At 42.5% G+C, this 16,564-nt stretch overlaps 1 protein-coding gene across 1 annotated transcript in view; it reads left to right on the top strand.

The window, feature by feature from the left end:
- sntg1 (syntrophin, gamma 1) overlaps positions 1–16,564 on the top strand; it is a 149,912-nt gene that overhangs the window by 92,155 nt on the left and 41,193 nt on the right. The gene's annotated exons all lie outside the window — the stretch shown is intronic.

Raw genomic sequence — 16,564 nt, 5'->3', positions numbered from 1 at the left:
TAGGAAACGTCTTGTAGCCCCATTTTCTGTTTGCTGTTTAGCTGTTAACTACAATTCATGACAAGATGTAGCAGGTTGCAGTACTTTTATCATATTAATTGTGAGATTATTTTGGTCAGTCAGTTGTTTGCTGTTTGGTACAGGTGTGTTGCAGCTTTGCAATGTTAGCTGCCCTTCTATGGATATCTTGAGTGCTTCTCCCAGGATTTCTATCTCATAGAACTGAAGTTATTTCCTGGCGTGATAATGATAATAATTTTGTTGTTTCATTGATTGTACAATCAATGTGTGTGCGAAAATTCTTACTTAATGCAGGTTACAGACTGATGCAGCAAATGGTCTACTACATCTCACGGATACCCAGATTTCAGTTGATAGATTTATTTTGAGTCTCACTCTTTTAGCACAATTCAAGTGCTTCACCACACATTAGAGAGGGTCCACAATGGCTGTTCAATAGCTGCTTTTACTGATTCTACCATGGACAGATGCAACTAGCATAGTTGAGTAATGAGGTTGTTAGATTCAGCACTTGTGTTACTCCACTCATTACCAGTAACTATGTACTTAAAGACCTAGTCAATAGATGGGCAACCATGCCTCATCTGAATTAGAATCAAAATTTATTGTAATGAACATAAGTCATAAAATTCGGGTTTTTTGCGGCAGTATTGGAGATGCAGAGTTGCTTTATATTACTTTTAAAAATAAATAAATTAGTGCAAGTGAAGAGAAAAAGTGGTTCATTGCCCATTCAGAAATCTGATAGTGGAGGGAAAGAATCTGTTTTTGTACCACCAGGTGTTCATCTTCAGGCTTCTGTACCTCCTCCCTGATGGAAGCAGTAAGCAGAGGGCATGGCCTTGGTTGGTGAGAGTCCTTGATGCTTTAGGCTACTTTGTTGAGACATTACATCTTGTAGAAGTCCTTAATGGAGTGAAGACTAAAGGCCATGATGGCATTGGCTGAGTTCACAAATTCAGAGATTTTGACACCTAGGAATTTGAAGTTCTTTACCATTTCCACTGCTGACCTCTTGATGAGGTCTGGTTTGTGTTCTCCTGATTTCTCCCTCCTGAAGTCCACAATCATTTCTTTAGTTATGCTAACAATGAGTGAGTGGAATGTTGTTGTTGTGACACTACTCAGCAAGCTGATCTATCTCACTCATGTATGCTTCATCATCAGTGCCTGTGATTCTGCTGAAGACCATGATGTCATATGCAAATTTGTAGATAGCATTCACACAATTATGGGTGTAGAGCAAGTAGAGCAGTGGGCTAAGCACACATTCTTGAGGTGCGTCTGTGCGTCAGTGCGGAGAAAACATTGCTTCTGATTCATAATGACTATGGTCATCTGCTGAGGAAGTCAAGGATCCAATTGCAGTGGGTGTTGCAGAGGCCCAGGTTTTGAAGCTTTCTGACCAGCACTGAAGGTATGACAGTGTTAAAAACTGAGCTGTAGTTGATGAAAGCAAATATGCATTGCTGTTGTCTACTTCATCGGGGGCTGAATGGAGAGCTAGTAAGATTGCACCTGCTCCCTCGTCTAAATAAAATTCACCTTCAAAAACCTAAAAAGAATGGAGGCATGGCTCAACCTAATTTCAGATGTTATATATAGGTAACTTTATATTTTGGTTAGATTTTCCTAACTGAGAGGAACGTCTGGTAGCAATGGAGCTGAATTCTGCTAAAAAAGTTTCCATTCCAGCACTTCTTAGACTCCTTCTCTTAAAATAAATCAATTGAAAATGGAGCATATTGTGAGAATGTGGGTGCAGTTTAGAAAACACTTTGCACTTCATGTTTTTTTTTCTTTCAAGCCCTATTTTATCCAATTATCTTTTTCAACCTTCTTGTTTTTCATGAATGGTTTAGATTAAGTATTGAATCATTTTTATTGATAACAGTTTTGTGTAATTTGAACAGCTTTCTGGAAAGTTCAATATACCAAATACTCATTTTTCCAGATATCTGAAAATCAGACATTTTCTTCAATCTCAGATACCTGATTTTCCTCGGGCACCTGATGTGAACACTGTTGATGTATTATTTAGGCTACAAAATTCTTGCATTGGTTTAATATGATATGCTGGTGGGTTTGAGACATACCCCCCTAGTTTAAATTAAAAATGCCTGGGAACAGGATTTAAATCTCTCATTTACAGAGAAAGTTTGGGATCTAATTTTTAAACTGGTTAATACTACATCCTTATGTGCCCATAACTGCTTGTTACAATTTAAAGTTATACATAGTGTAGCGGGCCGAGCGACCACGTGGTTAGATGGGCCCCAGTCATCTGACACAACATGGCATGGGCCCCCCTTCCCTTCCGAGCAGAAGCCCCCGGTTGGTGACGCACATTACCCAGGAAGACAGCACCACTTCTGTATTGCGTGCCGCTGGTCGGGGAGTGACGCCGAGACACGCTGACATCAATTCCTAAGGCCAGTGTGCCCCTCACAGGAAATGGGCGGTCCCTTCGAGCAGTGCGAGGAATTCAAAATAAAGTTCAGTTACTGGCTCACCTCATGCTATGTGGGCATCTCTCATTTCTATAGTGCTGCCGTTAGCAGACGCTACAGTGGTGATCCTGATGGTTCAAACGCACTTGGATGTGACAAAATGCAGAATGCTACTACCGCTACAGTCGCAACAGCTGCGACCAATGCTGTGAGCGTGCATTTGCTGCATTTCTGGCCAAACCAGCCCAGGAATTGGTTAAAACTGGCCAAATCACAGTTCCAGATCAGAGGCATTGTCTAGGAGGATACCAAGTTCTGGCACATCGTCAGCGCCCTGGACGCCACTACTGCAGTCAAAGTAAGCTCCTTAGTGGAAAATCCTCCTATGGAGTGTGAGTGCAAACAATTCTGGTGTGTACTCCAACTTCCACAATGTTAAAACAGCACATGGTATGGAGCACCACATTGAGATCACTGGGCCCCCAATGTATGCACAGGCACGTTATCTCCTGCAGGACAAACTCCTTCAAGCTAAGAGCAAGTTCGCTACCATGGAGGAGTTGGGTATCATCCACTGTTCAAACAGCCCCTGGGCATCCCTGCTGCTCATGGTCCAGAAGAACTCCAGCGGTTGGTGCCTGTGGTGACTACAAATGACTCAACAATGCCACTGTCATAGATAGATACCCCATCCCACACAACCAGGATTTTGCCACAAGGCTCCAGGGCTGCCGGATCTTTTCCAAGGTGGACCTCGTCCAAGGGTACCATCAGATTCCGATGCACCCTAACAGAGTCCCGAAAATGGCATTATTACACCTTTTGGCCTTTTCAAGTTCCTTCGGATGCCTTTCGGTCTAAAGAACACAGCCCAGATATTTCAGCGTCTCATGGAAGTGGTTGGCAGGGACCTCAATTTCATTTTTCTGGATGACATTCTCATCGCCAGCCCATCACCAGCACACACAGGATACACTTGACTCGCCTTTTTGACAAGTTGCAGGAGTTGGGACTCGTGGTGAACCCGGCTAAGTGCCAGTTCGGTCTGGAAACTATTGATTTCCTGGGACACCATATCACCTGAGAGGGGGTCACACCGCTGCCAGTTAAGGTGGAAGCCATCCAACATTTTCTCAGGCCGAGTACAATCAAAGGCCTACAGGAATTCATAGGGATGGTGAACTTTTTTCATTGTTTCCTCCCGGGAGGAGCTACCTTCATGCATCCCCTATTCTACCTCATCAAACTCAGTGACATGGCACTTCAGTGGACACGTGAAACCATTGAAGCATTCCAGGCAACAAAGCGGCACTAGCGGAGGCCACATCTTTGGCCCATCCAGACTCTTTCTTCTCCCGACCCTTACAACAGACGCATTGGACAGAGCGGTCAGTGAGGTGCTGGAGCAGTGCGTTGATGAACAGTGGTACCCCCTGGCTTCATTCAGCAAATATCTCCAGACACCAGAACTCAAGTACAGCGCTTTCAATCTCAAACTATTGTACCTGGCAATATGACATTTCCGGTACATCAAAAGGAAGGGTTTTCGTCGCCTACACAGACCACAAACCACTCACCCATGCACTCAGCAAGGTCTTGGACCTGTGGTCAGTGAGGCAACAACAATCCCTCTCCCACATTTCCGAGAATACAATGGACATTCGCTACGTCACAGGCAAATTCAACGTGGTGGCCGACGCGCTGTCAACCTCAGGAGGGCTCGATTTTGCTCAGCTAGCCAAAGACCAGGCAGAGGATGTGGACGTCCAGGCCTACCGGACTGCTATAACCAGCCTGAAGGTTAGCAATTTCTGTACTTCACCAGGGAGCCTGACTTTACTGTGCAACATGTCCACAGGCTTCCCCATACCCATCCTACCCACGAACTTATGTCGGCAGGTGTTAAACCAAATATAGTCTGTCACATCCTTCCATAAGGTCCACAGTCTGCCTACTGTTTGACAACTTAGTGTGGCACGGCCTCCATCGCAATGTAACTCTATGGGCTAAGACCAAAGTGCACAGACACACCAAGGTCCCACTCCAGAGCTTCAACCTGGCATAGTGCCGTTTTGACCATGTGCACATCAGCCTGCTCCCTGTGAGCCATGGTATGTGGTATTTATTCACAGTAATCAACCATTTTATCTGTTGGCCAGAAGTGATACCCCTGCCCACATGTGACACAGAGCATTCGTGTCTGTTTGGGTCCCATGCTTTGGAGTCCCGACCTACATCACTTCAGACTGAGGGGCCCAGTTCACGTCTTCACTCTGGGTCATCCTAGCCAAGTTCTATGGCAGCAAGTTACATCACACCACGACCTACCATCCTCAGGCAAATGGCCTCATTGAACGTTTCCATCACCATCTGAAAGCTCAATAAGGCCCTAATTGGATGAAGAATCTCCCATGGGTGCTTTTAAGAATTCACACAGCATCAAAAAGATCACAGCATCAGTGTCGTCAGTCAAGATGATGTACAGCTCCCCACTATCCATACCAGGGGACATTCACTTCAAGCCTCCCAGCCCACAACCCAGTGCTCTAGATGTCCTCTAGTGATTGAGGGATCAAACGGGTAGACAGAAACTTCTGCCACCTTTCCGACATGGATCTCCACCCTGCCATGTCCTGGTGAACCTGGAGTCCACTGCATTCGATTTCATGCAGAGAGGACAGGAAGGGACTCCCCTACAATGCCCCTATGAAGGCCCATTCAAGGTGTTGCAGTGCGACGGTGTCGTTTTCACCTTGGACATTGACACACGGCAGGACAGGATTACCATTGACCACCTCAAGGCAGCACATATGGACTCAAACCAGCCTGCCCTGGACCCCCACGTCAGACACAGAGGCTGCCTGCCCAAAGACAGTAGAGTAACTTGCTTAAAGGGTGGCAGTGATTCGGGGGTGGGGGGGGGTGTGGTGTAGTAGGCTGAGCGACCGCGCAGTTAGACAGGCCAAATCGCCGCCCCAGTCATCCAACACAAGATGGCATGGGCCCGCCTTTCCCTTCCGACGAGAAACCCACGGTTGGCGACACACGTTGCCTGGGGACAGCACTGGTTCTGTGCTGCGTGCCGCTGGATGGGGAGTGATGCCTTGACGCCACTCCCTAAGGCCAGTGCGCCCTTACAGGAAATGGGCGAGCAGTGCGAGTAATTCAAAATAAAGTTCAGTTACTGGTTCACCTCGTGCTGTGTGGGCGTCTCTTATTTTGGTAGTATGGCCATTAGCAGATTCTACAATAGCCTATATGTCTAAAGTCAAATAATCACATATCTATTCAGATGTAAATTTTTGTGATAAAAGAGAGGAGAGGCTTCTTTAATCCATATTCTCCTGACATGTCCAAGGCTTGAAAACTACTGGAGGGAGATATTTCAAACTTTATCTTTAATTGTTAATGTAAATTTCGAGCCTTATCCTTTGGTTGTTCTTTTTGGTACAATTGGAGCAGATGATATTCTTTTAACTCCAATTCAATGTCAAACTCTATCTTTTCGCAAGATGTGCAATATTGTTTAGATAGAAAAATGCTACCCTGCCCACTCATGCTCAGTGGCTTAGGGACATTATGTCCTATTTAAACTTAGAAAAGATTTGTTACTCAATTAATAATTCAAGTAGAAGGTTTCAAATGTTGGGGGATCATTTCTGAATTATTTTCATACCCTCTAGGCTGGTGGTTCTCAACTTCTTTCTTTCCACTCACATACCACTTTAAGTAATCCCTATGCCATCGGTGCTCTGATTAGTAAGGGATTGCTTAAGGTGGTATGTGGGTGGGAAGGGAAGGTTGAGAATCACTGCTCTAGACCCAATTGTTACTGAAATATTTTGCTTGAGAAAAATGGTCATTAGCCCATTTCTTTTGGAGTTATGAAACCGTATATATAACAAGACAATTAGGTACGATTGAAACTGGTTTTCAAACTTTTTCTTTCCATCCACATACCATCTTAAGCAATCCCTTACTAATCAAAAGCACCTATGGCATAAAGAATATAAAGTGGTGTGTGGGTGGTAAGAAAAAGGTGGAGAACCACTGGTCTAGGCATAATATTATTTCTGAATTTTAATATTTAGCATTTTACTTCAGGAGCAAAGTACATTTTTTCTCTAATAATACAATGTATGTTAGGAGATTGGGGTTAGAGCCATGCTTTACATGAAAAAAAAAGGTCTTTTTGATGTATTTTAGTATTATTGTTGCATTATGTGTTTTAGAGTTTGTTGACTTATTTAATGTCATTATTATTATAAATTCAATTAATGTTGTTTATGCATTTTTACATGTGAAAATCAAAATATTAAAAAAAGAGAAAAGTAGTCTTAATCTTATTCCTGATTGGTGTTTAAAGAGCTGGTCTTTCCACTAATAGAAATGAAGATCAAGATTTAATTCAAACTTTCTATGTTTGAATTAACTTCCCCCCACTCCCCATAGTATCAACCTTGATATGTGGAGCCCTATCATTTCTTCAAGAATTCATTGCAGAGCTATGGATTTTATTGTCTATAGAAGACGATTGCTTATTCATCCTCCAATGGTCTTGAGAACTAATTGGTAATGCGCCACTCCCCCATTCTTTCTTTGTTGAAGTCCTTCTAGTGAAAGAGCTGCCTCTATTACTGGGGTAGATTTTGTTAAATTTAGAGATACAGAACAGTAACAGACTCTTCGAACCCTGAGTTTGTGCCACCCAATTGCACTCATGCGACCAATTAACCTCGTATGCTTTTGGAATGTGTGAGGAAACCAGGAGAATGTACAAACTCCTTACAGACGGTGCCGAATTTGAAACTGGAATGTGTCTCGGAGAAACATCTATAACTTGTGTTTCCTTGCACTTGTTGTTGTTATCTTTCTAAGATTTGGAGGGCAGACGTTTAGGAAGAACTATTCAAGTAGCCTAAATAAATAACTGCTTTACATTTTAAAGATGTGTTACAAACTAACAATGCCCTCAATTTTGTTAGGGGCTAAAGAGACTTTGTTAGCACTATCTAAGGAATAGCAAAAGCAAAAAGAATCACCAGGCAATGGTAAATTCAAAATAATAGATTTTATTAGACTATGATAACATGACAATTCTTACTTATCTCTAACTTAAACTCTAAATTTACCCCTACTATGTGCAACTATAAATATGTGTGTGTGTGTTGTGTGTGTGTGTGTGTGTGTGTGTGTGTGTGTGTGTGTGTGTGTGTGTGTGTGTGTGTGTGTGTGTGTGTGTTAAAGTCTCAAACTATGAAAATTCCATTTTTAAAACTTCAGCATCATTTTGGTCTTGCTTGAAGGTCTTAAATTTTCAGTTCTGAAATAATTCTAAAGCACTTTTAAACATCATATCTTCCAGATCTGTTTCAACTCACAATTCTCTTGATGAGCTGCCTTTCAACAGGAGTGACCATTTTCTGGGCGCAAATAAGAAGTGGTCTTACTTAATTAAAAGCCACTTATATTTGAATCTCCTATGAATACGATAATCTCCTGTCTTTCCAGGAGGTCAAATTTTTCTTCTTCTTCAGTTTTCTTCTTAACAGTCATGGAGTTTTCTTCCATGTTGAGGCTGCATTCTTTATTTTCAAAAGAGCAGTCAGAAAATGAGTTCCCTTTTGAAATCCACTTATTTTCCCTTTCTTTAGGAGTAACACATAACAGCACATATTCTAGTTACTGTAATTTAATTCTGTCTTCCACAAGGTTCCAACTCCTGTGTGTATCACTCAGGGTCTTAACTTCTGAACTGATCCAAAATTTATGAATTTTATAATATATTTCTCCAAATCTCTCATGTCACATGGTAGGTGACATCATTTCTGCCTTTGAAGTTCATAATGTCTTTTCACACTGATGTGCTAAAACATCTCTGTCCACTTACTCACAGAATCAAAATAATTTAACTTCTTCTGGCTCCAGGCTGTCTGCCCATATGGTCACAAAATGGCTGTGTGTTTACAGTGGTGCTTCTGTGATAACATTTCCAGTACCTCAAGAAGCATCATGAATCCATTCATCTCTTCAACTTCAATCAGCATCCATTCCGTCTCTGAAAATAGCTCTCCATCTTCCTTTTCAAAGAACCATGTGTGTTTAAAATGCTAATATGTTGTCTTGGTGCTAAAGTCAGCTAACAGCTGCAAAGAACCATGTTTATGAAGAATGTAAATGAGCCCTGTCCACCCTAAAACTAATTATTAAACTATATCTAGATAAAATATAATTTTAACATTAAACTATGGATTAATATTAACACAGATCTGTTACAGATGGCACACAGTGGGTTTCCTCTGGGGGCACCAATTTCCTTCCACTGTTCAGAATGTACTAAGTCAATAGGGTGTAATTGGATGGCAGGGGCTCATGGACTAAAATGACATGTTACCATGCTGTATCTCTAAATTGAAAAAAAAATTAAACATTTAAATTTAGTGCCATGGGGGTGGAGGCAGTGAATGTTTTGAGTGCAATGTCATTCACCCAATTGCTTTGTCCTGGATAGGTTTAAGTTCCTGAAACCTATTGGAGAATACCCTATCACACTCCTACTTATGACTTGTAGATGATGGAAAAGCTTATGCTGTGGTGGTGTGGGGAAGGACCATGGAGGATGCCAAGAAAGTGACTTATTTACTACAGCATGCCCAACTTGAGTCTCAATGTGGACAAGACAAAGGGGATGATTGTGGACTTAAGGAGGATGAAGCTCAACAATTTTCCATTACACATCAAAGGTTCCATCATGAAAAACTGGAGAGCATGAAGTTCCTTGGCCTGCATATCAGGGACGACCTATCCTGGACTTGCATCACCTCCTCATTAATCGGGAAGGTTCAGCAGTGCCTACACTTCCTAAACATGCTGAGGACGGCAGGTTTCCTGGCCCCCATTTTGACATCCTTTTATGGGAGCATAATTGAGAGTGTCCTATCTGGCTTCATTATTGTGTGGTATGTCAGCTGCAAAGCATCAGACCAGAAGTCTATACAGAGGATCACTAAAACAGCCAAGACAATCACTGGGGTCTGCCTTTCCTCTATAGACAACATTTACTGGGATTGCTGTCTTAATAGGGCTTAAGAAATTATAGAAGATCCTTACCATCCAGCGCAGTATCTTCAACCCATTACCATTAAGGAAGAGGTGCAGGAGCATCAAAATCAGGACTGCCAGGCTGGGGAATAGCTTCTTCCCACAGGCTGTGAGACTGATAAACAGTATTCTGAAACTGCGTAAATCATCTGAAATATTTATATATTATTTTGATTATTTATGTGATAATTATGTACTGTGCATTCTATGTTCTTTGTGGATGCACCATGTCTGGAGTGGTGCAGTTTCATTTGTTTGTATATGTACAATCAGCTGACAATGAACTTGAACTTCTAACATTTTATAACCACAATATTTATGTAACTGACTTGGTTAAGCTTCTGCTCAGTGTTGACCTTGGAACTTCAATGACAATGGTAATTATTTAGAATGTATGAATGAGTCATTGGACTTTACTTGTGTTGAGGATGATGACGGCTCACTTTCTGTGGTGCTAAAGCTACTTACTGCCTCCTGATCCATCATTGATGAAGCAGCTGAAGTTGGCTAGCCCTATAAATCGCAGGAAAAGTACATGTAATAATATTTCAGGGCTGAGATGCCTTCTCATGAGCATTATAATTCCATTGGTTGAATATTTTTCACTCTATGCTTTTGTTCTTTAATGTTACCAGAGATTGATGCCTTACTTAGTTGAATGCTAGCTTGATGTCAATAATGGTCATTCTCAACTTGTGTCTAGGATTTATTTTTTTAAATTAAGTTTGGAACAAGATACAGTAAGATCTGGAACAAGACAGTGTTTCCCCGAGTGGTGAGATAATTCAGGTGTGCCTGACCTCAATGGGGAATCACTAGTGACTCCGATTATATGTCATTTTGTCATGCATGAGAGGATGTCCAGTGTGTCCAGATGCTGTAGCACTCATGTCAGTGATGTGACAGTGAGTGAGAGTTCTGGAATAAGATGCAAGGTTTCCAGCAGCAGTAAATGCACAAGGACAGAATGCACCTCTGATCATTTGGTGTGAGCTTCAAGAAATAATGTTGTCAAAGGTCAGATGTAGCAGTATATTGATGGGAGCAGTGTGAGATACTGGTAATGCAGTTAGTGGGAGTTACAGTCATTCACTTTGTCCACACCAATAATTTTATTGTAGTGCAGCATCTAAGTCTTTGGGGCTTAATTCCTGATCTGAATTTCCACTGCCTGTGCTGTGTCTTGAGCACACTACTCACTGTGGGAAAAATCTAGTCTTGTCCCACTTACCATTTGATACGCAGAAGGTTCATGTTTAATGTGAGAATAGCTTGCAGCCTGATGTCATTATTGGGCCATTGTTTTTTTTAAATATTTTATTTAATATTCCAGACATGCAGTAACTACAATTATTATAATACTACTGATATCAAAAAAGAACGTCAATTACATACATGATAGTTTTCACCCCATCCCAAAACCCCTCCTTTCCTCCCACCCAACCCCCCACAAAAAATAGACAAATTGAAAAAGTTAAAAAAAATTATAGGTATAAAAGAATAAGAAGAAAGAAAAGAGAAAGTAAAAAAGGGTTTTTGGATTGCAGAGAGATGCTGTGCAGTACAATTCATCAGTTCTAACATAAACATACAGAGGAGAATCCCACAGGGCAAGAGGTATATAAAAGATATCACTACAAATTTAATCCCATGATTTGAGTGAACGGGCACCAAATTTGTAAAAACATAGAGTATTTATTTCTTAAATTACAAGTAACTTTTTTCCAAAAGAATTTAACTTTGAATTTCAGTATGCCACTTTGGCAGAGTTAACAATATATCTGATTTCCAAGTAATTGCAATACATTTTCTCACTACTGCTAAAGCTAATTTGATAAATTTCAATTGATAAATAGATTATTTCAATTTAGAATTTGTACCTTCAATATTTCCTAATAAAAACAGAGTAGGATTTAATGGGAAAAACAACTCCTGTAACTTGTAAAAAAAAAATGCTTATAGACACCTGAAAGGGTCTCACATTTGGACAAGACCACATTGAATTTATGAAAGATCCTACATCCTCACCACATCTAAAATATTGATCTGATAAATCTGATTTCAAACTATGCAACTTCTGTGGTGTAAGATATAATTGATGTAAAAATATATCGAACTAATCTATACCTTGCATTAATAGTATTAGTCATAGAATCTCTACATACATTTTCCCAAATTTTTTGATCTATCGTGATATTCAAATCTATTTCCCATATCTGCCTAGATCTATACAATCCTAATTGAGGAGTTCCTACTCGTAATGATGACGATATCAAAGAAATATATTTTTTGACTATCCCAGTCCTAATAAGAAGTTCTACCTTAGTATGATTAGACAAAAACATTATTGCCCTTATTTATCTCAGATTTGCCCTTAATTGAAAATAACAAAAAAGTGTATTACGTGGTATAGTATATTTGTTCCTCAATTGACCTCTTTCTTAGGAGTCTTTCACATTAACAATCCTGCTATAATACTATATATTTAAGAACTAATTATTTCTTTAAAAACAACTAAAAGCAGATTAATCAATGGAATTTTATGTGATAAAGACCCTCCACCAATATCTAGATTTATTTCTTCCAAAAATTAAGTAAATCTTTCAATAGTGGTCATCAGCAACCAACAATTTTGATTCCCACTATAGAAATATCTCTGGTTTAATTTCTCCAATTTTGTTCAGTTCTATATTAACCCATGCCGGTTTTACATTTTCAAAAAAGGAAGAAAGAAATTTCATCTGTGCTGTTCGATAATAATCCCTAAAATTAGGAAGCTGTAGTCCTCCTAATTCATATTTCCATCTTAACTTCTCTATAGAAACGTTTGCCATTTTACACTGGTATCTTATTGGCGGAGATCGTGTCTCGGGAGACCAAAAAATAGCTTGTGCTCTCACCAAGGCGACGCCAGGGAGACATCCGTGATGTCTCCAGACAAGGTGACAACCAATTCGCCCGGAAGTCACGGCGACATCTCTGCGATGTTTCCGGCAGTTGCTGCAAAATTCTCTCAGTCTCCTTGGTCTCCAGCAGGTCTCGGAGACGTCGCAGAGACGTCTCCCCAGTCACAGTCAAAATTAGGCTCCACGACATTTCCATCACTTGTGGTGATGTCATGGAGACTAATTTTGTCTGTGACTGGGGAGACGTCTCCGCGACATCTCCGCAACGTCTCCAAGATCTGCTGGAGACTGGAAAAAGTCTCCAAAAAAAATCGAGCATGCTTGAATTTTCTGCGACTCCCCGGAGACCTGGCTAGTCTCTGCAACCAACGGAGATTCGAGTCGCCACCAGGTCGCCACCTAGTCTCCTTTTACCTTTAAAAAGAAATTTCCTTATTTGTTTATTTAATTCTTGAAAATTTTATGAGGTATTAATATTGGTAATGTCTGAAAAAGATATTGTATCCTTGTAAATATATTCAACTTTATACAATTCACTCTTCCAACTAAAGTATAGGTAAATTTATCATTTAAAAAAAATCTTCCTCAATCTTTTTAAGTAAATTCTACCCAGCCCAATTCTTCAAATTGTTATCTGTATCTATTACTAAATATTTAATACCTTCCTTTTGCCTTTTAAACTGTGTATCTCTCTGACACTGAGTTTAGTCATCTACTATCAAAGGCATAATTTCACTTTTATCCCAATTTATTTTATAACCTGAAGCTTTTCCATATTCTTCAAATTTGGTGCACAATCTTCAGAAAATTGACTCAAATTCAATAAAATATATTAAAACATCATCTGCAAATAAACTGATTTATGTTTATCTTGACCTACCCTAAAGCCCTTAATTTGTAAATCAGAACAAATCACCTGAGAAAGTGGTTCTATAGCTAAAACAAATAAAGCTGGTGACAAGGGATATCCTTGATTACTTGATCTAGTTAACGTTAATAGCAGAGACACTTGTCCATTTCTTACTACTTTAACTTTGGGACTAACTGTAGGCTTCATGGTCAAGAGCTTCATTGCCTCCAAACTCGAAAACCTTCCGACAGGCCTCTCGGACCGAATCATGTCCATGCGACTCCCCCTTCAGAACAAGCGTCACATCACCCTCATCAGTGTCTATGCTCCAACCCTCCAGGCGGAACCAGCAGAAAAGGACAAGTTCTACACCGACCTGCGCAACCTCATCCAACGCACCCCTACAGCCGACAAGGTTGTCATCCTGGGCGACTTCAACGCTCGTGTCGGCAAAGACTCAGAAACCTGGCCAGGAATCCTGGGCAAGCATGGCGTCGGCAAGTGCAACGACAATGGGCGCCTCCTGTTGGAGCTCTGCGCAGAACAGCGGATTGTCATTACAAACACCCTTTTTCAGCAGAGGGACAGCCTTAAGACCACCTGGATGCATCCCCGATCCAAACACTGGCACCTCCTGGACTACATCCTGGTGCGAGAAAGTGACAAACGAGATGTGCTCCACACCAGGGTCATGCCTAGCGCGGAATGCCACACTGACCACCGGCTGGTTCGCTGCAAGCTCAAACTTCACTTCAAACCAAAGCCCAGGAACAATAAAGACCCCAGAAAGAGGTTCAATGTTGGAAACCTGCAGTCAGACGAAGCGAGAGGAAACTTCCAGGCAAACCTCAAAGCAAAGCTCGACGATGCAACCCGCCTCACGGACCCGTCCCCTGAAACCCTCTGGGATCAGTTGAAGACTACCATACTGCAATCCACTGAAGAGGTACTGGGCTTCTCCTCCAGGAAAAACAAGGACTGGTTTGACGAAAACAGCCAGGAAATCCAGGAGCTGCTGGCAAAGAAGCGAGCTGCCCACCAGGCTCACCTTACAAAGCCGTCCTGTCCAGAGAAGAAACAAGCCTTCCGTCGCGCATGCTGCCATCTTCAGCGCAAACTCCGGGAGATCCAAAATGAGTGGTGGACTAGCCTCGCCAAACGAACCCAGCTCAGCATGGACATTGGCGACTTCAGGGGTTTCTACGAGGCTCTGAAGGCTGTGTACGGCCCCTCACCCCAAGTCCAAAGCCCGCTGCGCAGCTCAGACAGCAAAGTCCTCCTCAGCGACAAGATCTCCATCCTCAACCGATGGTCAGAACACTTCCAATCTCTTTTCAGTGCCAACCGCTCAGTCCAAGATTCCGCCCTGCTCCAGCTCCCTCAACAGCCCCTAAGGCTAGAGCTGGATGAGGTTCCCACCCTGGATGAGACATATAAGGCAGTCGAACAACTGAAAAGTGGCAAAGCAGCAGGTATGGATGGAATCCCCCCAGAAGTCTGGAAGGCTGGCGGCAAAACTCTGCATGCCAAACTGCATGAGTTTTTCAAGCTTTGTTGGGACCAAGGTAAACTGCCTCAGGATCTTCGTGATGCCACCATCATCACCCTGTACAAAAACAAAGGCGAGAAATCAGACTGCTCAAACTACAGGGGAATCACGTTGCTCTCCATTGCAGGCAAAATCTTCGCTAGGATTCTACTAAATAGAATAATACCTAGTGTCGCCGAGAATATTCTCCCAGAATCACAGTGCGGCTTTCGCGCAAACAGAGGAACTACTGACATGGTCTTTGCCCTCAGACAGCTCCAAGAAAAATGCAGAGAACAAAACAAAGGACTCTACATCACCTTTGTTGACCTCACCAAAACTTTCGACACCGTGAGCAGGAAAGGGCTTTGGCAAATACTAGAGCGCATCGGATGTCCCCCAAAGTTCCTCAACATGATTATCCAACTGCACGAAAACCAACAAGGTCGGGTCAGATACAGCAATGAGCTCTCTGAACCCTTCTCCATTAACAATGGCGTGAAGCAAGGCTGTGTTCTGGCACCAACCCTCTTTTCAATCTTCTTCAGCATGATGCTGAACCAAGCCATGAAAGACCCCAACAATGAAGATGCTGTTTACATCCGGTACCGCACGGATGGCAGTCTCTTCAATCTGAGGCGCCTGCAAGCTCACACCAAGACACAAGAGAAACTTGTCCGTGAACTACTCTTTGCAGACGATGCCGCTTTAGTTGCCCATTCAGAGCCAGCTCTTCAGCGCTTGACGTCCTGCTTTGCGGAAACTGCCAAAATGTTTGGCCTGGAAGTCAGCCTGAAGAAAACTGAGGTCCTCCATCAGCCAGCTCCCCACCATGATTACCAGCCCCCCCACATCTCCATCGGGCACACAAAACTCAAAACGGTCAACCAGTTTACCTATCTCGGCTGCACCATTTCATCAGATGCAAGGATCGACAATGAGATAGACAACAGACTCGCCAAGGCAAATAGCGCCTTTGGAAGACTACACAAAAGAGTCTGGAAAAACAACCAACTGAAAAACCTCACAAAGATAAGCGTATACAGAGCCGTTGTCATACCCACACTCCTGTTCGGCTCCTAATCATGGGTCCTCTACCGGCACCACCTACGGCTCCTAGAACGCTTCCACCAGCGTTGTCTCCGCTCCATCCTCAACATCCATTGGAGCGCTTACATCCCTAACTTCGAAGTACTCGAGATGGCAGAGGTCGACAGCATCGAGTCCACGCTGCTGAAGATCCAGCTGCGCTGGATGGGTCACGTCTCCAGAATGGAGGACCATCGCCTTCCCAAGATCGTGTTATATGGTGAGCTCTCCACTGGCCACCGTGACAGAGGTGCACCAAAGAAAAGGTACAAGGACTGCCTAAAGAAATCTCTTGGTGCCTGCCACATTGACCACCGCCAGTGGGCTGATATCGCCTCAAACCGTGCATCTTGGCGCCTCACAGTTTGGCGGGCAGCAACCTCCTTTGAAGAAGACCGCAGAGCCTACCTCACTTACAAAAGGCAAAGGAGGAAAAACCCAACACCCAACCCCAACCAACCAATTTTTCCCTGCAACCGCTGCAATCGTGTCTGCCTGTCCCGCATCGGACTTGTCAGCCACAAACGAGCCTGCAGCTGACGTGGACTTTTTACCCCCTCCATAAATCTTCGTCCGCGAAGCCAAGCCAAAGAAGAACTTTGGGACTATTATTTTGTGC

The sequence above is a fragment of the Narcine bancroftii genome, chromosome 2 (genome assembly GCF_036971445.1).
Source record: "Narcine bancroftii isolate sNarBan1 chromosome 2, sNarBan1.hap1, whole genome shotgun sequence".
NCBI lineage: Eukaryota > Metazoa > Chordata > Chondrichthyes > Torpediniformes > Narcinidae > Narcine > Narcine bancroftii.
This window is presented reverse-complemented; position numbering and strand designations above follow the sequence as displayed.